This window comes from Myotis myotis, unplaced genomic scaffold, assembly GCF_014108235.1.
Source record: "Myotis myotis isolate mMyoMyo1 unplaced genomic scaffold, mMyoMyo1.p scaffold_m19_p_2, whole genome shotgun sequence".
NCBI classification, from domain to species: Eukaryota; Metazoa; Chordata; class Mammalia; order Chiroptera; family Vespertilionidae; genus Myotis; species Myotis myotis.
This window is the reverse complement of record NW_023416324.1, coordinates 189,940,648-189,967,861: the sequence shown is the minus strand read 5'-3', so window position 1 is coordinate 189,967,861 and position 27,214 is coordinate 189,940,648.

The following is a 27,214-nucleotide window of genomic DNA, read 5'->3' as shown; positions in this document are numbered from 1 at the left end:
CTGTGCAGATGTTTCTTCCCTGCAGCGACTGTGTCAAGCAGCAAGGATGGACCGGCTCCCAGCATTTCCCCATCCAGGCATAGTGATCCTACCTGGTCCCAACTGTATTCTCTTGTCTGTCTTCTTTAATCCTTCACTGCCCCTCCTCAGGTTCACCTCGGCTGTGCTGGACATGGTTCATGCATGCATGTGGTATGTGATAAGAAGAAACCATAAAGTTCTATCTAACAATATCTTTCAAGTATTGTTAGTTATAGATACTATCCTCCTATATAAGAGAGGAATATGCTAATTAGCCATTACGACCTGAGGCATAACAACCAAGCACATCACGACCAGATCACAGATCAGCATGATGGTGGGCTAGTGAGGTACAAGCCGGCTGCAGAGATTACAGGAGGGGCCAGGGTAGCAAACTATGAGGGGAGGGAGGGGGGGTGTGGGGAGGAGCTACAGGAGGGCAAGACAGCAGGCAGAGAGCTACAGGAGGGCGGGGAAGTGGGCGGAGAGCTACAGTAGGGCAGTAGCGACCTACTGGCACACGGATTCTTGTGCAGGGCTACTAGTGTTATATAATAGAGCTCCAGAATTTATTTATCTTGAATAACTGAAACATTGTACCCTTCGACCACCACCTCCCATTTTCTCCTCCTTTAGACCCTGAGTTGTATGAGCTCCTTATATATTTTTGAAATTGACCCATTATTAGATATGTGCTTTGCACATATTTTCTCCCATTCTGTGGGTTACCTTAACTGTGCAGAAGTTTTTTAGTTTGATGTAATGTCACCTAATTATTTTTGCTTCTTTGTGTGCCTTTGGTTTTATTTAAAAAAATAAATAAATAAAATAAAATCACTTCCAAGGCTAATGTCAAGGAGTTTTTTTCCCTAATGTTTCATTGCTTCAGGTCCTTGATACATTTTGATTGATTTTTGTATATAGCAAGATATGGTTTCAATTTCAATCTTTTGCATGTGGATACCCCATTTTCCCAGTACTACTTATTGAAGAAACTACACTGTCCCCATTTTGTAATCAAGGAGGCTTTTTGACAGATTACTTGGCTATATATATACTACTAGCTAATTGCGCGATATCGTGTGCAGTAGGCCACCCACCGCTTCCATTGGGAGCCGCATTGCTTCCACGGGAGGCAGAAGCAAGCTGCAGCATCCATGGAAGCCAGGAGGGAGCCGCACCACTTCCACAGGAGGCAGGACGGACCCATGTTCATTCCACAGGAGGCGGGAGAGACCCCCGCTGCTTCTGTGGGAGGTGGGCCCGCTGTCGCCTCTCTGGGCCTGCACTCGGCAGCGGAGGCTGCGGGCTGGCCCCCCTGTCCCTGTCCATGTCTGCTCGGGCTCCAGGGGGCTGGCCTGAACCAGGTGTGGCAATGCAGCAAGCATTCTGCCAGGCCGCTCATGCTGCCGGCTCTCAGTGGCCGCCCCCCCCCACCCCGCCCACCCGGGGACTGGGTGACTCCGTCAGGGCTGAGAGGACTGGGCACCACCATCTTGTGGCTACGGTGGCCACCATCTTTGTGACAGAATGATGGTTAATTTGAATATTACCCTTTTATTAGATAGGATAGATAGATATATATCTATAGGATATATATATATATATATAGATATATATATCTATATATAGATATATATATATCTATATATAGATCTATATATAGATATATATCTATCTATCCTATCTAATAAAAGAGAAACATGGTAATTAGGGTATAACCGCTACCCTTCCCATTGGCTAATCAGGGCAATATGCAAATTAACTGCCAGCTAAGATGGCATCCAGCAGCCAGGCAGCTTAAAGCGAACATGAGGCTTGCTTGCTTCAGTGATGGAGGACTCCAACGTTCCCCACCTGCCGCTGCAGGCCTCTGAGCTGCAACTCTAAGCAACTATGTTACAAATATAGAAACTAAACAAAACCCCAGAAACCTGCTTTAGTCCGTCGGGCTTCAGCCAGCAGGATTGCAACATTGTTTCAAATACAGAAGGTAAACAAAGGCCAGAAACCTGCTTTCAGTGACGCCTAAGAGCTGGAGCCAAGCCTCAAAGCTAAAGCTGGCCCAGAATAAAAAAAAAAGAAAAAAAGGAGTGGTTGGGAGCTTCAGTCACCCACCAGCCTGAAAACAGCCCTCAGCCCCTCACCCAGACTGGCCAGGCACCCCAGTGGGGACCCCCAACCTGAAGGGTGTGTGACCAGCTGCAAACAGCCATCATCCCCTCACCCAGGCTGGCCAGGCACCCCAGTGGGGACCCCTACCCTGATCCAGAACAACCTTCAGGGCAAACCAACCGGCCCCCACCCGTGCACCAGGCCTCTATCCTATATAGTAAAAGGGTAATATGCCTCCCAGCACCGGGATCAGCGGAGCTGAGAGGCCTCCCGGCACCAGGATCTGGCACCGGGATCAGTGTGACAGGGGGCAGCGCCCAAACCCCCGATCGCCCTGCGGCTCTGTGTGTGACAGGGGACGGGGCCACAACCTCCCTATCTGCCCTGCTCTGTTCATGACAGGGGAAGGCGCCCCAACCCCCTGATCAGCCCTGCTCTGTGCCTGATAGGGGGGAGCTCCCCAACCCCCTGATCGCCCTACGGCTCTGTGTGTGACAGGGTGCGGCCCCCCAACCCCCCCGCACAGGCCCTGCTCTGTGTGTGACGGGGTAGAGCCATAACCTCCCCATCGGCCCTGCCCTGAGTGTGACAGTGACGGCACCCCAACCCTCTGATAGGCCCTGCTCTGTGGGTGATAGAGGGCGGTGCCCCAACCCCCTGATCCACCTTGCTGTGTGTGTGACAGAAGGCGGTGCCCCAACTCCCCTATTGGCCCTACTCTGTGAGTGACAGGGGGGAGCTCCTCAACCCCTGATCGGCCCTGCTCTATGCGTGACAGGGGGGAGCTCCCCAACCCCCTGATGGGCCCTGCTCTATGCATGACAGGGTACAGAGCCCCAACCCCCCTGATGGGCCCTGCTCTGTGCGTGACAGGGGTTGGCGCCGCAACATCCCCATCGACCCTGCCTTGAGTTTGACAGGGGGCGGTGTCTCAACCCCCCAATCGGCCCTACCCTGAGTGTGACTGAGGGTGACATCGCAACCTCCCCATCCGCCCTGCTCTGTGCATGACAGGGTGTGGCTCCCCAACTCCCCAATTGGCCCTGCTCTGAGCCCGACCAGGGGCTGCACCTAGGGATTGGGCCTGCCCTCTGCCACCCGGGAGCAGACCTAAGCCAGCAGGTCGTTATCTCCCGAGGGGTCCCAGACTGCGAGAGGGCACAGGCCGGGCTGAGGGACCCCCCTCCCTCCCGAGTGCACAAATTTTTGTGCACCGGGCCTCTAGTATATATATGTTGCTTTTTCCCCCTGAGGTCTCTATTTTGTCCCATTTGTTTCTATATCTGTTTTTATGCCAACATAATACTCTTTGAATTACCAAAACTTTGTAATAGAATTTGAAATCAGTAGATGGGATATGTTCCACTTTGTTCTCCTTTTACCAGATTACTTTGGCTTTTTGGAGTCTTGTGGTTCCATATGAATTATAGAATTGATTTTTCCATTTCTGTGAAAAATGCCATTAGAATTTTGTTAGAGATTTAATTGAATATGTAGATCACTTTAAGTAGTATGGACACTGTAGCAATATTAATTATTTCAATCAATGAACATGAGATATCTTTTCATTTATTTGTCTTCAAATTACTCCATCAATGATTTATAGTTTTCAATGTGCAGACCTTTTACTCAGTTAATACTTTCAACAAAAATGATTTTTTAAAAACATTCTTAAATATTTTATTTTTTTGATACTATTATAAAGAGGGTTGTTTTCTTAATTTATTTTTGGGACATGTGTTATTAGTGTATAGAAATAAGAATAATGCCATAACTGGTTTGACTCAGTGGATAGAGCATCGGCCTGCGGACTCAAGGTTCCCAGGTTTGATTCCAGTCAAGGGCGTATACCTTAGTTTCAGGCACATACCCAGTAGGGAGTGTGCAGGAGGCAGCTGATCAATGTTCCTCTCATTGATGTTTCTAACTCTCTATCCCTCTCCCTTCCTCTCTGTAAAAAGTCAACAAAATATATTTAAAAAAAAAGAAATGTGAATAAAATATGTCAGGATGTTTTCATTTTCTTTTTTATTACTTTATTGAGGTATGGTTACCTTCTTTCTGCATCTATTCTTGAATGTCTTGCTGTACTGAGGTGCTTGAACTTTTCAACTCCACTCTGGAACTCCCGTAATGTATTTCTTGTCTGTGAGTTCTGTTCTATTTGTTGTTTCTGTGGGGAGTTGAGGTCTGGAACCTCCTATTCCACTATTTTGTAATGTGACTCTGAGCATTTCTGTGCTTTTCATATTTTATTAATGATTATTGACTTATTAACAATCTATAAAAACATATATTTAAATTGCAGTATAATTTCTGTTCTGTAGGAATTATATTTCCACATGATTTTGTTTTCCAAACCAAGTTTTAAGATGCTTGAGGATCAGACCATTGTTTATTATTCTTTACAAGCCCAATAAAATCTTCAAATATATTAATCTGATTTTATTTGTAAACACTAAAGTAAAGTAAATGTAGGTAGGATTAAAAATATAAGCACAATAATTAAATTTATTTTTAATAGATAATAATATAACACAGATTTTAAGAAAATTTATATAACAGTTGAGCTATAAAATGTCTAATAGGGAATAATTATGCTTCAATTAAGAAAGAAAAAGTATAAAAATGAAAAGATTGAGATGATACAGTTTTGGTTATTTGAAAATGTTGACTAAATTAAATAAAAGTCTTTCTTTATAACTGAGTAAAAAAATATTTTTATCATAGTAACTGATTTTCAGATGAGCTTCAGACCAATTGTTGGTGATACTTTGTTGCCTTTTCATCAACCTGCTGTAATGCTTCTGATATTTCCAGTCTCAGTTTTATCAGTTTTCCTCTGCTCCCCTACACTTCACCACCACAATGTTAGGTCATTGTTCAAAAGAATAATTACAGCCCAACCTATCCAATCTAAAGCAGATAGACTGTAAATAATACTCTACTGTAATTTATAAACATTCCCTGGTTCCATCAGCACCTATAGAGTGCAAAGCCAGAATGTGCTTATACAACTACATATATAAAAGCCAAGCAACTGGAATGACCAGGTCAGCTTTTTAAAGATCCAATTTAAAGGCCATTATAAACTGGCTAATTGATTATGGATAATATAACAATATACTAAGTAATAAAAAGATAGATCATAGATAGATTGATAAGTTCTGGTGATTTTCATTATTGTGGATCAACTCGGTTTCTATTCAATTGTTTTAATTGCTGAAACAGATTTTCAGATTGGAACTTATTAAATACTAGAGGCCCGGTGCATGACATTCGTGCACTGTCGTGGCGGTCTTCAGCCCGGCCTGTGCCCTCCTGCAGTCTGGGAGCCCTCGGGGGATGTCTAACTGCTGGCTTAGGGGAGCAGGCCTAAGCCGTCAGTTGGACATCCTTAGCACTGCTGCGGAGGCAGGCTCCCGCCACCACCACTGTGCTCACCAGCCGTGAGCCTGGCTTCTGGCTGAGTGGCGCTCCCCCTGTGGGAGCACACTGACCACCAGGGGGTAGCTCCTGCATTCAGTGTCTGCCCCCTGGTGGTCATTGTGCATCATAGCGACTGGTTTTTCCACCATTTGGTCAATTTGCATGTTAGTCTTTTATTATATCGAATAGTATGCATTGCAATAGCAGTGGTGTTGCTGGCAAAAATAGCATTCTTCCATGGAGCTGTGAAAAATGCATTTCAGGGCCTGGCCAGCAAACTCAGTGGTTGAGCATTGACCTATGAACCAGGAGGTCCCAGTTCCATTCCCAATCAGGACACATGCCTGGGTTGCTGCTCAATCCCCAGTGTGGGGCATTCAGGGCACAGCTGATCAATGGTTCTCTCTCATCATTGATGTTTCTATCTCTCTCCCTCTCCCTTCCTCTCTGAAATTTATATATATATTTAAAATGCATTTCAGGGACCCATGCATTGGAGCACTGGAGGCATGGTGGTATGATTTATTGGAGTGAAAACAGAGGGCTGTTCCAGGTGCTCAATGTCTCATCCAGGACCAGGTGGCTCAGCTCCATCTTGGTACAGAAGTCCAACCTCTGGGGCCTCAGAACTGTACCCACACCTGTTAGGCCCAGGAGGGCCAAGATCCAAAGATACACAACTTTTGGTGTCTCTTTTCCCCATCTGTACCTCTGCCTCAAGGCTTGATGACACCTGGGACTGTGACCAGTGATGTGCTTGGGCCCACCTGCTGCCAGGCCCACAGGGCTGCCAGGGAGAAAGAGCACACAAACAAACATCAGGCCTTTGTTAAGCTTTGAAGATATTACCTTGGACTTTGGAAGGATAAGCTTTCTTTCAAACTAACCAATCTTCTTCCTAGTTCTTTGTGGGCTTGTGCTGGGCCCTCCCCCTAACCAATGCCTTTCCTGAATCTTCCAGGGTAGACTCCTTCCCTTTATGATTGCCATTTGTCTCCTACTACCCATGCCTCACAGTTCTGCCTGCCATCTGGCTTCTACTGTGCTTGCCTCAACAGAGTAATTTCCTTTTTATGTTTATCCCTCACTCTCCATCCCCAAACCCCCACCCACTCCCCACCCTATAGTTGCAAAGCTGCCACTTCCTACTTAAGCAGGATGATGTCTGATTCCATTTGTTCCCTTCCTGTATTAATAACTAACTAGCTACCTATGCTAACAGTAGCATTTTAAAAGAAGTCCCTAAATCCTTTATAGCAATGAAGCATATATTCTAACTGAAACGCGTGGCTTCTTTTGAGCTGGATGCAAAGGTGATTTCTTTCCTGGGTTCTTGTCCAGGTGTATTCAAAGAATGAAGCCGTGAACAAAAGGTGGTATATGAAAAGGTGGAAATTTATTGGAAACAAGTACAGACTCCCACGTAGGAAGGGGGTCCCAAGGGGGTGACCTGATAAGCCCCTTTTTCTAAGGTTTATAAAGGCTTCAGTTCTTTGTTTCTTGATATTCCTCCCTGATTTGTCACTATAACAGCTTCAGAGCTCAGACCCCACATGAGAATCCCCTCTTTTTCTCCACCTTCAGGGGTAGAATTCTCTATCTCCTATGAAAATATGTTTTCCTCTTTCTCCCATTTGTCAGCATTTCTCTATCTCTGGTGGCTTTTCCCTATCTTCTGTGAATGGGTGTCTTCCTCTCCCCTTATCCGGTGGCACCTTTTGTCCTTTGTGAATATATGCCTTTTGGCAGCTCCATAGCCCTACCTTTGTAGCACTCCCCCCATGGACCCTCTTTATTTCTAAAACTCCCTAAACCTGCCTATTTTAACTCTAAAAACTCCTTTCATAATAGATTTCTTAATGTAAATAAAGTTTTGCTTAGTGTATGACCTGTATAACTGTATTGAATTTCCTTGCCTGGATCAGTACTAATATTTTAATTCTGCTCTCAGAAAATCAAGTGTTATGCCTTAATATATCAGAAATTAAATGTGTGTGTGTGTTTTTTTTTAATAAGCTAGGAGTAAGAAACCTAGCAGTTGTACTTCTTCTGAATGATATGACTTCAGGATTCTGCCTTCACAGGGTTATATATTCTGATTGAGAACATAATTCCAATATCTGGCTTTGGTCTGATCTGGTGTGTGTTTTCCCATGGTTTCCCCAGAACTGTGTCTACACATTCTCAGATAATACTGAAGCTTCCTGACTATGCCCACTTAATGCTTGGGTTCTTGATCCAGCATCTAGAAGGGTTCAGGAATCTGGAGGAGGTGCTGTGTGTAGATTAAATAAGAGTCCAGAGACGAAACATAATTTTGAAAGGCACTTGGGGAGCCAGAGGAGCTTGGCTAAAGAAACCAAGTACTCCTTGTCTCAGGACCCCTTGCTATTTATTAACACAATTTGTCCTAAGGCAAGGTAGATATGCACATCAAAGGGTAGGGTTAGGTATACAGAGTCCATTGTCAGATTGGTGAAAAACTGCCCATGGCTGCTCAGGTGTTTGGCCAGGAAGAGGCAATAACATGTAGATGGAGATGCCCTTAGCTATCTGTCATAAGCAGTCATTTTTGCATCCTTTTCATGTTTGGGGAAATGCCCTCAGCCATCTCCAGATGATTCAGCCCTGCTGACATGCTGGAATTGGCTTCCGGCATCCACTTCTCAAGACACAAGGCCATTTAAAAAATGTATAAAATTATAAATTTCAAAATATATGTTACCTCCCAGGTTTTGGCCTAGGTCATTCATTCTTTCCTATTAACTTTATCCCTCTAGGTAACCTATTCAGTCCCATAACTTCCAATATCATCTATACTAAACACTTTACAGCCTTTATCTCTCTTCTCAGCTTCAAGTTTATATATCTAAATGCCTACTTGATTTCTTTACCAAGATCTCAAAACATAAGTATGCTCTTGTCTTCCTATTGTCCTCATTTTCATTCTCCAATCTTCATCATATCAATAAATAACACCATATCCACTCTATTGATTAAACTAAGGTAGAAATTATCATTAATTTTCTTTTTCTCAGCTCCCATACCTTACCTAGCAGCAAATCCTGTTATTTCTTTCCAAAATATATACCTTATTTGCATCGCTACTCCCCTAGTTCAAGAAATCTTCACTCATTTGGGCTAATGCAATAGTCTATTTAATGGTTTGCCTGTTTCTACTTTTGCTCCCTAATTAGCCATTCTGCACACAGCAGCCATAGTGGTGTTTTAAAATTCATGGCATCCTTCTGCTCTAAACCCTCCAATGGTTTCTCATTGCACATAGACTAAAATCCAAGCTCCACACAGCCTCTACATGGCATGGTCACTTCCTCCCTCTCCAGTCTTATTGCTTATCTCTCTCTTACCTTCTCCTTGCCTTTGCTCTGACCATGCCAGGACACTGTAAATTATTAGAAAACACCAAACTTATTTCCACCTTTGCAGCTTTGCTGTTTTTCCCTTTACTTTGAGCTCTCTGGCCTATAATCTTCATATGCATGGTTTCCTCTTTTAATCCCAGTCTCAGCCCAAATGTCATCCTTTAAGAGACACTTTTCCTGAGAATCCGTCTAAACTTCTCTCAGTTCTTCCCATTTTATCCACTATTATTTTGTACATGGCACTCATCAGTACTTGAATTTATCTACTTGTATGTTATCTTTTATCCTTTAAAATATAAACTCTATTTAAACAGTGACCTTTTTGGCCCTTTCATCACTCTGTTCAACCTGTGGAAGAATAATTAGGACACACTCAATATTTGTTCTGGGAGGGTATCTATAATAATGAAAGCATCATATGCTAATTAGACCAGACAGCCAAATGACCTTCCTGACATCCTTCTGGATGACCTTCTGGACGAAACTGGGGCTGCGAGGACTGAGCCCTTGCACGAATTTCATGCATCAGGCCTCTAGTTGGCACATGAAATGTCCAACTAGGAACAGAGAGCCCAATCAGCATGGCTCGGTGGTTGAGCATTAACCTATGAACCAGGAGGTCACAGTTTGAATCCCAGTCAGGGCACATGTTCTGGTTGTGAGCTTGATCCGCATTGGGGCCATGCAGGAGGCAGCTGATCAATGATTCTCTCATATCATTGATGTTTCTCTCTTCCTCCATCTCCCTTCCTCTTTAAAATTATTTAAAATATATATAAAACAAACAAATAAAATAAACAAAAGACAGAAATAGTTTAATGACAATGCGATATTGAAGTGATTGACATTTAATCCACATTCTCCCTAAACTGGTTTAGTAACATGCAAGTCTAAGTGACTCTTAGACACAAGAAGTTTATTTAGGTAAATGAGTTTGTATAATTCTATTAGAGAATTATAAAATGTTTTTGTCTATTATTCTGTAAAGTTTTACAGCAAAGAACCTTACTTAATCAAATTTAATGAAATGAATTCCAAAGTTAGTTGGCCTGGGAAAGGTTTCTTTCATCATTTAACATATTAGCCTTTGAAAATGCTGGTCTAAATCAGCACAGATTCCCTGAAAAATAAGGTGGCAAGAGGACAACATCTTTTTTCAACATTTTTTAATAAAACCTCAATAAATAAAAACACATTTACTTTTAAGAATTTGATAGGAAATTAGAAATAACAGCAGTGAGAGAAGAGGAAAAATATTCAGGTAAGTAAACAAGAGTAAAAATCCACAAAACAATAATAGCAAATTGTTTTACATTTCTTTTAAAAAAGTGGATACTCTCAAGTAGTTCCAGATTTAGAAGAATATTATTGGGAAATTTTGAACAGAAAGTAATATAGTCTGATAAAAATTTATAGTTATCAAACTTGTTCCTTAGAAAGTCTAAAAAAGGTGGGATAGTATCAACATGACTATCCTGGTTATAGTTAGGGAAAGTGATGTAAAACCAGAAATTCAAAGTTAAATCAAGGGAAGGATTAGTGAGATTAAACTGAGAGGAATAAATCCATAAAATCTATACTTAACGACAACATGAGGGATAGTTTTAAAAAGCTGCTGTAAAAAAATCTGATTTTAAGCTACATAAAATTTGCCAACATGGCTATAGTGCTTTGAGCTGTCATCATTCTATATAATAAAAGGCTAATATGCAAATTATTCCCTCAGGAGTTCGATCAGGAAACTGGGAGTTCGACCGCTTGCTTTGATGTGTGCTGACCACCAGGGGGTGGCACAAAAAAAAGGATGGCCCCAGTTGGCAGCTGGCAGTGGGGGAAGGTAGTTGGGGAAAGGAAAGCCCAGCCAACAGCTGGCAGCCTGGAGAAGTAAGACCACGATCAACCCTGATTGCCAGCCAGGCCTAGGGACCCTATCTGTGCACGAATTCCGTGCACTGGGCCTCTAGTATGTTTATATTTTTCTTTAAGGCTTAGATGAAAAGCAAATATGTATGTTTCAAAAAATTGTCATGGATAAGAAATATATTTAACTCCCAAATGAAAAAAAGTATATTTATTTTTAACTCTCATGTCTCTATATACCTCTCCACAGACACTGTTATATTTTTAAACCTCATTCCTGGAAGCACTGCAGATGTCAGATCAGTTTACAAAGCCAAAGACTACCTCTGGGAATGGCATGGCAGCAACTGGAATAGTATTTGGCCAAATTAAGAGTGTATGCCAAGGATGCCAAAAATCACAGTAACCTGGCAGGTATGTAGCTATTATTTAACTGTGTGATCATTGCTGGTTTCTCTACTGGAAAACTATTGGCTGTTTATGCGGTGAAATGGAGCCGTGATTTAGGCAGAATATCTCTCTGTTTTTATGTTAGTAGTAGCTGTTTGGGGATTGTACCCAATCACAAAATAGGATTTCTCAAGAAAACCATTTGGGGAAAGAAAAAAAAAAAAGAAGCTTTTAACAAGGTTCTGACTGAGACACAAAAAAATGGGAGAATATCAATTTAGGGATTATTTTTGGCTATAAAACTTAATATTCAGAATGATGTTTATGTTCTGGAATACTTATATGTTTTTCTTTCTAGTACTAAACATATTGGCTTCATCTTAGTGTTGCCAAAGAACACTAATTTCAATTTTATCTAATAATTTCAATTCTATTCTGTCAGAAAATGAACATGATGATTGTTGTTTTAAATAATTTTCTGTATATATTCATGATTCCTGGATCTCAGCTTTCTCATCTGCATACTGGTCTTGTGATCAATGTTGTACTTTAGAAGAATTTCACTCCCATGATTCTAAAAATCCCAAATTGCCCAGTTGTCTAAGTATGAAAATGCAGCATGTGTTCTTAAATCTGTACAAATAGTCTCCTTCTCTCAATATATATTACTCTTCTCCTAACTGACAGTGCTGAATGGACACATTATATATACATATATAAAAATTATTCTATCTATTTATAAATTTTTATTTCAATACTTTCAAATTTTTAAAATTGTCAAAGTAGATATTTTTGACAATTTAAAGAGATTTCCAACAATTTTTTTTTAAAAAAAAACAAGTGAACATTGTGATTATGACATTATTTGTAAAAGAATCTTTTATATTTTTGTAATTTTAATGTCATCCATACCTTTTGGGACATTATATTATTCAGTTGATACCTTTTTGTTTGCTATTTTAAAAATCTCTTAATTGAGGAGCCCTAAATAATTTCCTTTTGTTATGCTATTTTTATAACACATGGTAATGTATTGAGTTGTTTCCATGCTTTTTATATCATAAAAAGTTTAAGTAGCATCTGAATTTTCAAAATTATTAGCAGAAATGTATTATTTTATAATTTTAAAAATATCCTTCCTGTCTCTCATGATTACCCTGTCTATTTCTTAATTTTATTTCATTTTCTCCTAATTATAGTTGCCAACTTTTTGTGCAGTATTGCTTTATTTTAATGACCCTGCACTTTAATATTTTACCAGTTCTGTTTTTTATACTTTTACAAAATGCCTTAACCTCTGCAATTATTTTATTATTTCTACACAAAATATAGTTTATATTATGCTAGAGGCCCAGTGCACAAAAATTCATGCACTCAGAGTGGGGGTGTGTCTCAGCTCAGCCTGTGCCCTCTTTCAGTCCGGGATTCCTCAGGGGATGTCCAACTGACAGCTTATCCCACTCCCGAGGGGATCAGGCCTATGCTGGCAGTCAGACATCCCTCTGGCATCCCAGCAGACCTTGGGGGATGTCCAACTAATGGCTTAGGTCGACATCCTTAGTGCTGCCGTGGAGGCAGGAGAGGCTTCTGGCTGAGTGTTGCTTTCCCTGTAGAGGTACACTGTCCACCAGGGGGCAGCTCCTGCATTGAGCATCTGCCCCCTGGTGGTCAGTGTGCATCATAGGGACCTGTTGTTACCAGGTGGTTCTGCTGTTAGGGTCAATTTGCATATTACCCCTTTATTATATAGGATTACTATTTTGTTTAACAGAATCTTTAGTTAACATATTTTATTAATGTACCATAATCTGCAAATTGCTTAGTCTGAATTGCTTATGCTATTGCTAAATTCCTTCTTTTTGTCATTATTTATAATACTGTGATAAATATCATTATAAACATTTCCTTGTAAATTTCTTTGATTTTTTTTTCCTGAGGATGAATTCCTATAAGAAAAATTATTAGTATAAATACTTTTTCTTTTTGCAGCTTTGTTATGCATTGGCAAATTAATGGTCTCTAAGAAAGTTAATATACATTCATAAATTTGCTTCTGAAGCATATGGAAATAGATTTAGATAATATTTGATTTTTTCCAGCTATCATGTATTAAAAAATATAAATGAAACTAGGTGACCCTATAATTCCTTTTTTTTGCAGTTTAAAGAAATGATTGAACAAATTTCAAAGATACTTAGTTTTAGAATTCCATTAATGAGGAGAAAAAGAGTAGATATGAAAATAGTACATTTCCACAGAGATTTTGGTGCTATCCACAGAAGAAATAATTTAAGTGATTTAGCACTGAGCTATAAACTTTGAACTCTAATTTTTCTATAAAGTTATGCTTTTACTTTATTATATAAATAGGGGAGGTAAAACATATCTAAGGTAGTTAATCCTTTCACTGAGACAAGTTTAGGAATATCACTGGGGAGAAGCAGAATGAGGCTATTCTCTGTACTTTAATAACCTCTCCCCTCTGACTTTCAGTTTCTTTTCTTGTCAAATTTTCTGTACTCTCCAAGGACATTCTAACATTGGAAAAGCACATTTCAACATAATTTAGAATAACAAAACAATTCTCTTGGCCTGTCCTGGCATAGGCCTTCAGTTTTGTATATTGTAATGGTTGCTTAGAATGAGGGAACATAATTTCATAATTCAAATTACTTATGGTTTTTGTACTCTGAAGAAAGAGATGGAAACATATAAGTCATTGGCTTTGGAAATGCCTGTGTTCAAATTTGTGTTTGCTACTTATTAATTTAGTGACTTTGGGGAAGCTAATTAATATCCCTAAGTCTCAGAAAGATTTAATGGTAGAATGAAAATTTATATAAATTAATTTTCAATCTATTGCTTGTTTCTTATGTTTTCTTATTTCTTATTAAAATGTTTTCTCTGTTCAATTTTGTGTGGTAAATGTGTGTGTGTCTGAGTGCACACAATTTAATAGGTTCTAGAATCATTAATATGTACAGTAGCCACTTTTTCTGAGAGAACTTATTAAAGGGAAACTTGGATACAAATTTCAGATCTATCATCCATGAGCTACATGACCTTGGATAAGTTCCCTAATTGTTTCTCTGTTTTATACACGACCCATTTCCTTTCCATGTACTGGCCAGGTGAAGAAAGTACTTGGGCAAAATGAGTTTTATTCATGGAGCTGATTCTTTATCTCTTCCAGATCTTTTATTATACCCTAGCTAACCATCTCATTATGCACACCACTAAGGTCAGAGAAAGGATGTCAAACAGCAAAGACCTCCTTTATCTTTCGGTGTCATTACTAATGCAGTATATCCTTTACATTTATACTAAACTACCACTTATTTAAATTTCTTTCTTCCATCTGTCAATACTGGTATAGAAATGATATGTAATTTCTTTTATTTTTTAAGTTGTATACCAGTCTGCTCAGAGCACATGTCAAACTATTCCTGCAAAGCAGTGAGTGAGCAAATCCCCAAGAGACATCTGTATTGAATTGAGAGCTCCCTGGAACTAGGAATCTTTCTTGTTTTGTTTCAGTTGTTTGCTTGTTTCCTTCATAATCTTTACTTTGGGAAAAATTTGTATTGAATTCACAATCCATCTTATTCTTCTCTTCCCAAAACAATATTGAAAATGAAATAAAATATATAGCCACCATATCATCAATCCACAGTTACAATAATGCTTGTGAATGTGGCATTTACATGCCTGGTAGACGATTTCTTATGTAATTGTTTAGAGTTATGTTTTTCATTGATTTTCATTTATGTTTTGTAATAAGATTTTCTAATTTCAGTCCAGTTATCCATTTTCAGATTTCTTTTTTGCTAATAGCTTTTGTAGCCTATTATTTACCATGTCATTAATTATTATAAAACAATATTAATATTTTTAAATGTGCATTACATTATTGATCATTATTCATCAATTTTCTAATCACATTTAACATTTATAACAAATTATCTTCCTGTCTCAAATTGGTTATGAATAACAAAACCACCTTTTCCAATGGTTCAGATTTATCTATGATCAGTTTTTTGACATCAAAAGCATTCAAGTGGGCCCTAGCTGGTTTTGCTCAGTGAATAGAGCATCAGCACTCAGACTGAAGGGTCATGGTTTCCATTCTGGTCAAGAACACGTACCTCAATTGCGGGCTTGATTCCTAGCCCCAGTCCCTCAGTTGGGACATGTGCACCAGAGGTAAACAATCCATGTGTCTCTCTCACATAGATATGTCTGTCTCTCTGTCTCTCCCCTTCCCACTTTCTCTAAAAATTAATGGAAAGTTATCCTTTAGTGAGTATTTTTTTTTTAAAAAGCACTCAAGTGATAAATGAAAGATCTAAGATGTTTAACAGAATGTAATTCAACTCAACTGAAATTATGAAAAAAGAAACAAAATTTCATATAATTCTTGACACCATAAGGTCAGTCTCAGCATTGTAGCTCTCTGAGATTGTCCCAAAATATAAATATCTTACTTCTAGCATTAAAAGTAATTTTTTTTATTTGAAAAAAGCAAAAGAATCACTACGTAAGAGTTTTAATGTAGATGTTTTTGTTTTTAATTTATCCTTTCTGGTTGGCTGATATAATGACTCCTAGCACTGTTTGACTCATAAAGTCAATTACTAGGTAAGGAATTGATATCTGAGAAAGAAATTCTAGATGACACCCTGGGTTTAAGACTTGATCCCCTAGCATTTCAGTGCGTAGGTGATAGAAAATAGTCTAAACTATTCTGTGCATATGAAAGTTGTGTTGTTCCTTTTGCAATACATAGTAAATCTCTTCTGTGATATTTATGTGGTAGCAAATAGTAAACTTTACTTCTCAACAATATATAAAGTGAATTGGAGTTTTTATTTTACAACAGCTAAATAGTTAAACTCAGCAAAACTAAAATGTGGAAGAGTTTTAGTCAAGAAAACATATATCAAGTCTAGGATTTACTTTCCCTGATCACAGTTAAATAATGCTAGTTTTATGGGAAATAAAAACAATTTCAGCACACTGCTATGTCTTTGGGGTCCTTTTCCTTATTATATTATACAACTGTATAAAATGAAATGTGTTTTAAGTTTATTATATCCTATTTTTTACTGATTGTAGACACATGATTTAAACATTCAATGACTGTATGTTTATTAATGAATTTTATATTTATCATAACAATTACTTTTTTAAATCACCAAAAGTTAAATATAAAGTAATAGATGAATTAATGTTATCCTGACATACCATTATTTATCTAAGCTCACTTGACATAACTTGTCATTCTAAGTAAATATGCTCAAAACATCATTAACTATAATTTATGAATAACATTTTTGTTAGTAGGTTGCATATGGCCAAGTCAGGTACAGTGATTTTGATAATTTTTATCTGGGATTAAATTTTTACAGAAATTAAAATTATCAAATATATTTTAAAAGTATCTAAGAACTAAAAATATTACTTCAGTATCTAATACATCATATATTTTGTATTTATTCCATGTCTACTATCAAAAAGCTTTTAGCTAACATAAAATTATCTTATGTATGTATATTTTAAAATTGAGTCAATGTTTTGAAGTGTTAGTATTTTTTTTTTAATTTACTAAGTTTATAGGGATGACATTGGTTAATAATGTGGTTGAGCATCCACCTATGCACCAGGAGGTCACAGTTTAATTCTGGGTCAGGGCACATGCCTGGGTTGTGGGCTTGATCTTTAGTATGCGGCATGCAGGAGACAGCTGGTCAATGGTTCTCTCTCATCACTGATGTTGCTCTTTCTCTCTCCCTTCCTCTCCGAAATCAATAAAAAATATATTTAAAACAAAACAAAACATTGCTTTGAGAAAACAAGCCACAGACTGGGAGAAAGCATTTTCAAAGCACATAGCTAATAAAGAACTGTTATCCAAAATATACCAAGAAGTTGTAAAACCCAACAATCAGAAAATAAACAACTCAATTTTAAAAACATAAACGTATCTACACAGAGGTTACCAAAGAAGAAAGCATTTGGCAAATAATCATATAAAAAGATTCTCCACATCATATGTCATCAGGGAGATGCAAATTAAAACAGCCATGAGATATCACTACATGCCTATTAGAATTGCCAGAATCTGGAACACTGGCAACACCAAATGCTGGTGAGGTTATGGAGCAACAGGTACGCTTGTGGGAATATGGAAGTACAGTGACGCTGGAAGAGAGTTTGTAGTTTCTTATATAACTGAACATATGCTTGCCATACAATTCAGAAATCATGCTCCTTGGTATTTACCCAAATAAGCTAATAAGTTATACCCCACAAAAACCTGCACACAGATGTGTATAGAAGCTTTATTCATAATTTCCAAAACTTGTATGGAAAGATTTCATTGTTTGCTGCACCACAGTTTATGATAGAGTACTACCAAGCCATAAGAATACATTGAGCAAATTTTACCGCATATCACTAAGTGAAAGAAATCAATCTGAAAAGGTGCACAGTATATGATTACAACTATATGACATTCTGGAAAAGGCAAAGCTATGGAGACAGTAAAAATACCTTTCTTTGCCAGGGGTTGAGGGGAGGAAAGGATGAATAGACAGAGCACAGAGGATGTTTAAGGCCATGGAACTAATCTGTATGAGGATAATACAATGGTGAATACATTTGTTAAAACCCATAGAATGCACAACACCATATGTGTATTCTTGTGTAAAGTATGGATTTGGGCTGATAATGATATGCCAATGTAGATTCATTGATTATAACAAGTATAGCACTCTGGTGGGTGTATTGATAGTGGTTGATAGTGGAAGAGGCTGTGCATGTATGGGGCACGGGTATCTGAGAACTTGGTATTTTCCACACAACTTTTCTGTGGATATAAAAGTACTCTAGAAAATGAAGTCTATGGAGGGAGAGAGAAAGAATAGCTTTGGAGAGTAAAGGCAACCAACGAAGCTCAGAAAAATGAAGTTGGAAAATCAGAATAGACCAGGGAACCAAAAGTGATAAAAAATTTTGCCACACTTTTTGAAGTCAGGTAAGATATAGATACATTCTATTGGACTAGGATATATGAATTATTCAAACCCAATTGTGAGCGTACTTGGGCTCTAACTTTTTAGATTATGACCCATATAAAAAAATACACTTTACATTGCAATCTATTATACAGAGACATACATAAAATACCTGCATACACAATTGAAAGAAACATTTACTAAGCCACTTTACACTTAATACATGCAATACAGTCGATAGTTTCCTTTTATTCAATGTTATTTAAAACTACTGCATGTGGAACATTATTCAGTTAACTGATTTTCTTTTATACAACTCTAGTTTACAAAACATTGCTTGAAAGCCAGTCTAGTGTTCAGATAAGAAACTGTTAGGGTCAGTCACACAAATGATTGCTGTTCTTTGGTATTTTTCAGATCCCAGAATTGATAGACAAAACTAACTGATAATCTTCTGTCTGCCTGCCCATTAAGGGGTTGACTTCAAATAAGGCACCAAGGCACATCTTGTGGTTCAATTCACACACGAAGAACAGGATGTGGTAAATATTCCATCTTCCTCCTCTGGGCAGAAGCATAGTCACTGGAGAATGACAGTTATTGAATCCTAACTTCCAAGTTCTTCTTTCCTGGGAAGGATCAGGTTAGCCAGAAGAGTTCCTGACACACGCAGCTAAGGAAAGCCACACCTCATCCCCTGGGATATCAGGAAGGAAGGCTACCCTACACACAGAAAAAGAGAACGAAAAGTCTGTGTTGGGCCATTGATGGAACTGATCACTAATTATCACTGATTAGCATTTTATGCTTCTTTGTAGAAGACTGTAGTGATTTGACTCTGTAAAATAGACTGGGTAAAAGTTCATATAGGTGTATTCAATGCCTTATTTCTTCCCATGGCCACTAAGGAGAATTTCACCTTTACCTACTCAGGCTTTTTTATCTTTCATTTATTTTCTCTACCACCAGGAACTCTTATCAGCAGGCCCCATCACACAAGGACTGCCCTAGGAAGAGCTGGAGAGTTGCATCTTTGCTTGATTATCTCCAGACCAGGGCTACATCACAGTAGTAGCTGAACTTGCACTAAAGGTAATAGTGGTAGAGAATCATTACTATCAACATCATAATTAGATAGACAAAGGGGAAAAGGGATAGAGAGACAAGTCTGCCTAAGGTGAATTAAGATAATGTTCTTTAATTTTTTAAATTGATTTTAAAGAGTGAGAAAGGGACGGGGAGAGGGAAATCAATCTGCTGCTTCTTGCATGCCCTTGACAGGGGATCCAGCCCGAAACCCAGGCATGTGCCCTGACCAGGAATTGAACCAGTGACCTCTCAGTGCATGGGATGATGTTTAACCAACTGATCCATACTGGCAGTGCAAGAAAATGTTCTTTTGAGGTAGATTAAGAATATGTTCTTTTGAGGTTGAGAAAAAGAGAGGATTTTAAAGAGACTCTACCCTGCTTATGAGGGTAAGAAAAAAAGACAAAGGGATTTTATGGCATGTTGCCCCACATTTAAAAAAAATAACTCTATTGATGATTTCTTCAGAAATTGCAAAAAGAGTAAAATTGCTTTCAGTCATATTTTGGTAACCAACATGTTGTGTTATTCCATTGTTATATTAGTATTAATAACAATAATAATTACTAATACTATTATTTTGAGAATAATATTCTAGGACTTTTCTACAAACTGATGGGAGTTAACTACAAACTGAAAATTAAAAGTGTTGAAATCTCACATAGTTACTTTATTAAATACTATATAATCCTTGGGATTGCTCTTTAATCCACCTTTGGGTCTCACCTCACATTTTTGAAGTTGCTGGCAAAGGAAGAGATTCAGAATATTAGTAATCCTAAATACAACACAGGAATAAATTCAAGGAGCTAAATTCACTTATTGAAAATACATTTTTAAATATGAGGCATTTCATTTTTTTCTTTTAAAAACGCTATTCAGCCAAAGCCGGTTTGGCTCAGTGGATAGAGCGTCGGCCTGTGGACTGGAAGGTCCCAGGTTTGGTTCCGGTCAAGGGCATGTACCTGGGTTGCGGGCACATCCCCAGTAGGAGATGTGCAGGAGGCAGCTGATCGATGTTCCTCTCTCATCGATGTTTCTAACCCTCTATCTCTCTCCCTTCCTCTCTGTAAAAAAAAATCAATAAAATATATTTAAAAAATAAAAAAATAAAAACGCTATTCAAAGTTCTAAAAGCAATATACAGTGGCATTCAACAACACTTAGGAAAGATTAATGCATAAAATTTTAAAAAAAACCATTTACCATCGCACCAAAAGAATTAAGATACCTAGGAATAAACTTAACTAAAGAAGTAAAAGACCTGTACTTTGAAAACTACAGTACACTGAAAAAAGAGATAGGGGAAGATATAAACAAATGGAAGAACATACTGTGTTCATGGATTGGTAGAATCAACATCATTAATATGTCCATACTACCCAAAGCAATCTATAGATTCAGTGCATCCCCATTAAAATACCAACGACATATTTCACAGACCTAGAACAAACTCTCCAAAAATTCATCTGGAATAAAAAAAAGACCCCAAATAGCTGAAGCAATCCTGAGAAAGAAGAACAAAGTAGGAGGGCTCTCAATATTAGATATCAAGCTGTATTACAAAGCCACTGTTCTCAAAACTGCCTGGTACTGGCACAAGAACAGACATATAGACCTTTGGAATAGAATAGAGAACCCAGAAATTGACCCAAACCACTATGCTCAATTAATATTTGACAAAGAAGGCAAGAACATACAATGAAGTCAATACAGTCTCTTCAATAATGGTCTTGGGAAAATTGGACAGATACATGCAAAAAAAAAAAAGAAACTCAACCACCAACTTACACCATACACAAAAAATAAACTTAAAATGGATAAGAACTTAAACATAAGATGGGAAACCATAAATATATTAGAAGAATCCACAGGCAGCAAAATCTCAGACATATGCCGAAGCAATATAGTCACTGATACAGTTCCTAGGGCAATGGAAACTAAAGAGAAAATAAACAAATGGGACTACATCAAAATAAAAAGCTTCTGCACAGCAAAAGAAACCATCAACAAAACAACGAGAAAACCCACTGCATGGAGAACATATTTACCAATGTTACCACCAATAAGGGTTTAATCTCCAATATTTATAGGGAACTCATACAACTTAACAAAAGAAAGATAAACAACCCAATCAAAAAATGGGCAACGGACCTAAATAGATACTTTCTGAAAGAGGACATAAGGAAGGCCAAGAGACATGTGAAAACATGCTCCAAGTCACTAATCATTCAAGAGATGCAAATCAAAATGACAATGAAGTACCATCTCATACCTGTCAGAATGGCTATCATCAACAAATCAACAAATGACAAGTACTGGAGAAGATGTGAAGAAAAAGGAACGCTCGTGCACTGCTGGTGGGAATGCAGACTGGTGCAGCCACTATGGAAGACAGTATGGAGTTTCCTCAAAAAACTAAAAATGGAGCTCCCATTTGACCCAGTGATCCCACTTCTAGGAATATATCCCAAGAAACTAGAAACACCAATCAGAAAGGATATATGCACCCCTTTGTACATAGCGGCACAATTCACCATAGCTAAGATTTGGAAACAGCCTAAGTGCCCATCAGTAGATGAGTGGATTAAAACACTGTGGTACATCTACACAATGGAATACTATGCTGCAGTAAAAAAGAAGGAACTCTTACCATTTGCAACAGCATGGATGGACCTGGAGAACATTATGCTAAGCAAAATAAGCCAGTCAGAGAAAGATAAATATCACATGATCCCACTCATTTGTGAATATAATAAACAACATAAACTGATGAACAGAAACAGATCCAGAGAGAGAGAAACATCCATCAGACTTTCAAACCTCAGAGGGAGATAGGGGAGGGTGGAGGTAAGGGGGAGAGATCAACCAAAGGACTTGTATGCATGCGTATAAGCCTAACCAATGGACACAGGCACCAGGGGGGTGAGGGCATGAGTGAAGAGGTAAGGGGCAATGGAGGGATAAGGACAAATATGTAATACCTCAATCAATAAAGAAAAAAAAATAAAGTAACAAAGCATATAGCCATGAGGTTTAGATATATTTCAATTTTACAAAGTTTTCTTTTTAATCTCTCGGTAGTTGATGGCATTGTTAAACATATTTTCCTATCTACCAGTTCCATCAAAAAATAGAGAAGACAGAGAATATGAATGGAGATCACTATTCCTTGTGGATTATATTTGACACTAGAGGCCCGGTGCACAAAAATTTGTGCACGTGGTGGGGAGGGGGTGTCCCTCAGCCTGGCCTGTGCCCTCTCGCAGTCTGGGACCCCTCAGGAGATAATGACCTGCTGGCTTAGGCCTGCTCCCGGGTGGCAGAGGGCAGGACCAATCCCTAGGTGCAGCCCCTGGTCAGGCTCAGAGCAGGGGCGATTGGGGAGTTGGGGCACCGCCCCCTCTCATGCACAGAGCAGGGCGGATCGGGAGGTTGTGATGCCACCCTCAGTCACGCTCAGGGTAGGGCCAATTGGGGGGTTGGGGCACCGTCCCCTGTCATACTCAAGGCAGGGTCGATGGGGAGGTTGCGGTGCCACCCACTGTCACGCACAGAGTGGGGCCAATCAGGGGGTTGGGGCACTGCCCCCTGTCACGCACAGAGCAGGGCCCATCAGGGGGTTGGGGTGCCGCCCTCTATCACCCACAGAGCAGGGCCAATCAAGGGGTTGGGGCGCCGCCACTCTCACACTCAAGGCAGGGCTGATGGGAGGTTATGGCTCTACCCCGTCACACACAGAGCAGGGCCCGTGGGGGGTGGGGGGTTGGGGCACCACACCCTGTCACACACAGAGCAAGGCCGATCAGGGGGTTGGGGCGCCTTCCCCTGTCACGAACAGAGCAGGGTGGATAGGGAGGTTGTGGTCCCGCCCCCTGTCACACACAGAGCCACAGGGTGATCAGGGGGTTTGGGCGCTGCCCCGTGTCACACTGATCCCAGTGCCGGGAGGCCTCGCGGCTCTGCTGATCCTGGTGCTGGGAGGCATATTACCCTTTTACTATATAGGGTAGAGGCCTGGTGTACGGGTGGGGGCCGGCTGGTTTGCCCTGAAGGGTGTCCTGGATCAGGGTGGGGATCCCCACTGGGGTGCCTGGCCAGCCTGGGTGAGGGGATGATGGCTGTTTGCAGCTGGTCACACATCCTTCAGGGTGGGGTCCCCACTGGGGTGCCTGGCCAGCCTGGGTGAGGGGATGATGGCTGTTTGCAGCTGGTCACACATCCTTCAGGGTGGGGGTCCCCACTGGGGTGCCTGGTCAGTCTGGGTGAGGGGCTGAGGGCTGTTTTCAGGCTGGGGGTGACTGAAGCTCCCCACCGCTCCTCTTTTTCTTTTTTATTCTGGGCCAGCTTTAGCTTTGAGGCTTGGCTCCAGCTCTTAGGCCTCCGCTGCTGAAAGTAGGTTTCTGGCCTTTGCTTATAATGTTGCGATCCTGCTGGCTGAAGCCTGGCGGCAGACTAAAGCAGGTTTCTGGGGTTTTGTTTAGCTTCTATATTTGTTACATAGTTGCTTAGAGTTGCAGCTCAGAGGCCTGCAGCGGCAGTCGGGGAAAGTTGGAGTCCTCCATCACTGAAGCAAGCAAGCCTCATGTTAGTTTCAAGCTGCCTGGCTGCCGGCCACCATCTTGGCTGGCAGTTAATTTACATATCACCCTGATTAGCCAATGGGAAGGGTAGCGGTCGTACGCCAATTACCATGTTTCTCTTTTATTAGATAGGATGATATACTATAGTGTTTCGAATACACACTTTTATGTATCTCTGCTAAGAAATGGATATCTTTATTTTGTCTTTTTTATCTGATTTATAACACTATTGAATTCAGAAATTGCATTCAATCCAATATGATTCCTCATCTGTCTCTCAATTTAAAAATAACAACCAAAACAAAATAAAAATCAATGACTGTTTTTTGTGTTCTTTTAAATGAATCAGTTATCGCCCTCCTCATATAAGAAAACAAAAAAGAAAGCATTTTCTTTATATAAACATCATCTGGCCAGGAGAATCATACCATAGGATACTAGTAGGTTAGGGAGATACCAATGTCCAAATATTTTATTTTTGGATACAAATATTTTATTTTTAGTTGTTAAATCTTAATAATAGTAAAAATGTCATGTGACACAATCACAAACCTTCCTTTGGTGTGATATTGAAGTGAATGGAGAGTTTTCTTTCTCCTTTGAGGATTCTATGACAGTGTTTCTCAAAGACTGTTCTAAGGACTATCTGCATTAATCACTTCTTAAAAAATATCCTTAATCCCATCTCTATTCCTACTGACAAAGAAACGTCAGGAGTTAGGATTCAGAAACTATAATTTTAAAAAGCACCGCTGCAGTGAGAAATACTGGCCTGCTCAGAATAATTCCATATTCCATAGAAATCTCTACCTTATTCTAAGTAATGAGATTGACAGTCAAGGATGTTGCAATTAATAATAGCAGATAATTTACAATTATACTAAGTTTAATTAAATTATGTATTTAATTCATTTTTAAAGGCCTTAATATTTGAAGAAATATAATAATATTTTCTTATAATTCAGAAATATGTATTAAATATTTTACTGTTCAATAGTAATTTGGAATGTTATCAGTTATAATTAATATGTGATATTAAAATTAAATAGTTAACAATATAGCAACATTATATATTCCAAAGTAGGTTAGTGTTTAATGTTCTCTACAGAAGATTTATGCCAAATAATTTGTTTTTAAAGAGATGATAGAGATTATCCGGGATTACGGGTAGAGGAGGTTTAGGGATTCGCTGGCCCAAAACTCACACTTCAATGATGAGAAGAGAAGCCCAGGAAGCTGCAGAGCTAGGACCAGTGCTTGGCTCCCAGAGCATTTTCCATTAGTGTCACCCTGACTTGTCGTACATGTGCCTTTCAAATCAGGGAGAGACTGGGGCTAAGAGCATAGACTTTGTGGTCAGTGAGATCTGCGCTTGAACACCAACTAATCTATTTTTGTAACATTAGAAAAGTTACTTAATTCGGTGTTTCTCAGTTCTTTAGCATATTGGGGAAAGTAGAACCTACTGCATTAGATGGATATAAATATTAAATGAGATGTACTTATTGCTATCTACCTTACATATTTATATATATTTATAAATATTTATAGTTTGAATGTAGTATTATTTTCAATGGTCATACAGTTAAGTAGTTGAAAAAAATCAAAGAAGTATGAAAAGCTATACAGTAAAAATTCTCCCCCTTTGCCCTCACAAGTCTCCTTCCCCTTATCTATAGATAAATCACAGTTTTTTGGTTTGTGTGTGTCTGCTTCTAGATTTTCTTTATGCAAATACTAGTAAGTATGAAGTAATATCTATTCTTATTTTTTTCATACATTAATGATGGCCACACTGTTTTATACATTTTTTGTTTTAACTGAACATTATCTCCATGTCAAAATACAGAGAATGTCTTCGTTTCTTTTTTATAACAGAATCATAGCAATAGAAAACATTTTATGGTAATTAGCATGCATGAGGCACTCTTTTGAATGTTTTAAAAATATTAAGACATATGTCATAAAACATAGCCTTCAAAACAACACTAGGAAATGTGGGTTTGTTTCACCCCCACTTATAGATGAAGAAGCCATGTTCATGGATCTTACAGCAAACCTCAAAAATATCAAGGGGTAAAATAGGGATTTCAACCTGTTAGTCTCGCTACAATCTGTGCTCTTACACTTTACACTGCAGTGCGTCTCAGCTTTATACTATCCCACTGTACTGATGAGCCATAATTTATTTACCCAGGGCTCAACTAATGCAAAATTATGTTGCTTCCAAGCAACATAGAAGTTTGAATTAAGGGTGCCAGAGTAAGAGTTCTTGGTGAGAGCTAATTTTCTGGTTGTATCTTTACATAGCCTTTTCTTGGTGCATGAACTCAGAGAGATATCTCCTCTCTCTCTCTCTCTCTCTCTCTCTCTCTCTCTCTCTCTCTCTCTCTCTTTTTAAGGGTATTTATCCTATCATGGGAGCTCTACTCTCATGACTTCATCTAAAACTAATTACTTAGCAAAGGTCCCACCTCCAAATACCATCACATTGGGGATTAAGGCTGCAATGTGTGAATTTGGGGGGACACCGTCAGTCCACAACAGGCTCTCGTTCACTGTGAAAGTTTGTGATTTTGTTGTTGTTGTTGCTGTTGTTAGCTTTGACAGTTTTGGGCTCTGTTCATATATTTTATAGGATGCCCCTTTGGAATTTGCTGATTTTTATTTTATGATTAGACTGAAGTTATGGGTTTGGGGAAGATCACGGAGGTAAAGTACCATTTTCATCGAATCATGTCAAGACTACACAGACTTTACATGATTTATTGTTATTGAGGTTGACTTCGATCGTCTGGCAAAGATAGTGTTAGTAGGTTTCTCCATTTGAAAGTTACTCTTCCAGCCCACCCCCTTTCCCTACTGTGTTCTTTGGAAGAAAGCCACTATGCTGAGCCCATACTTATGCCTGGGGAGTTCTGCTGTCCTCTCGAAGGGGGAATGCCTGCATAACTTACTGAAATAGTTCTGCATGGGGGATTTATAATATTATTCCTTTATATATTTATTAATTTATTCATATCAGTATAGAATCAGATTTTTTGTTGTTGTTTTGACTATAATTTAATGTTATCTTTTATGTTTTGTTGTCCATTGAAAACTCTTTCTGTAGGCTCCTGGGTCTTTTTGACAGAGCCCCATAATGTACAGTTGGTTTGATTCCTCGCTTTCTCGCACTACAAGAGGCATTAGCCTCATCTTGTATATCTACTGCTCTAGTCCTAAAATCATTCATTTCTTCAGAGAGCCTTGGTTTCTTTTATTGTAGAGTAATATTAGAAACCAAGATCTGGGCACTGTGTGTGCTTGTTGCTAAGGAGATGTTGTT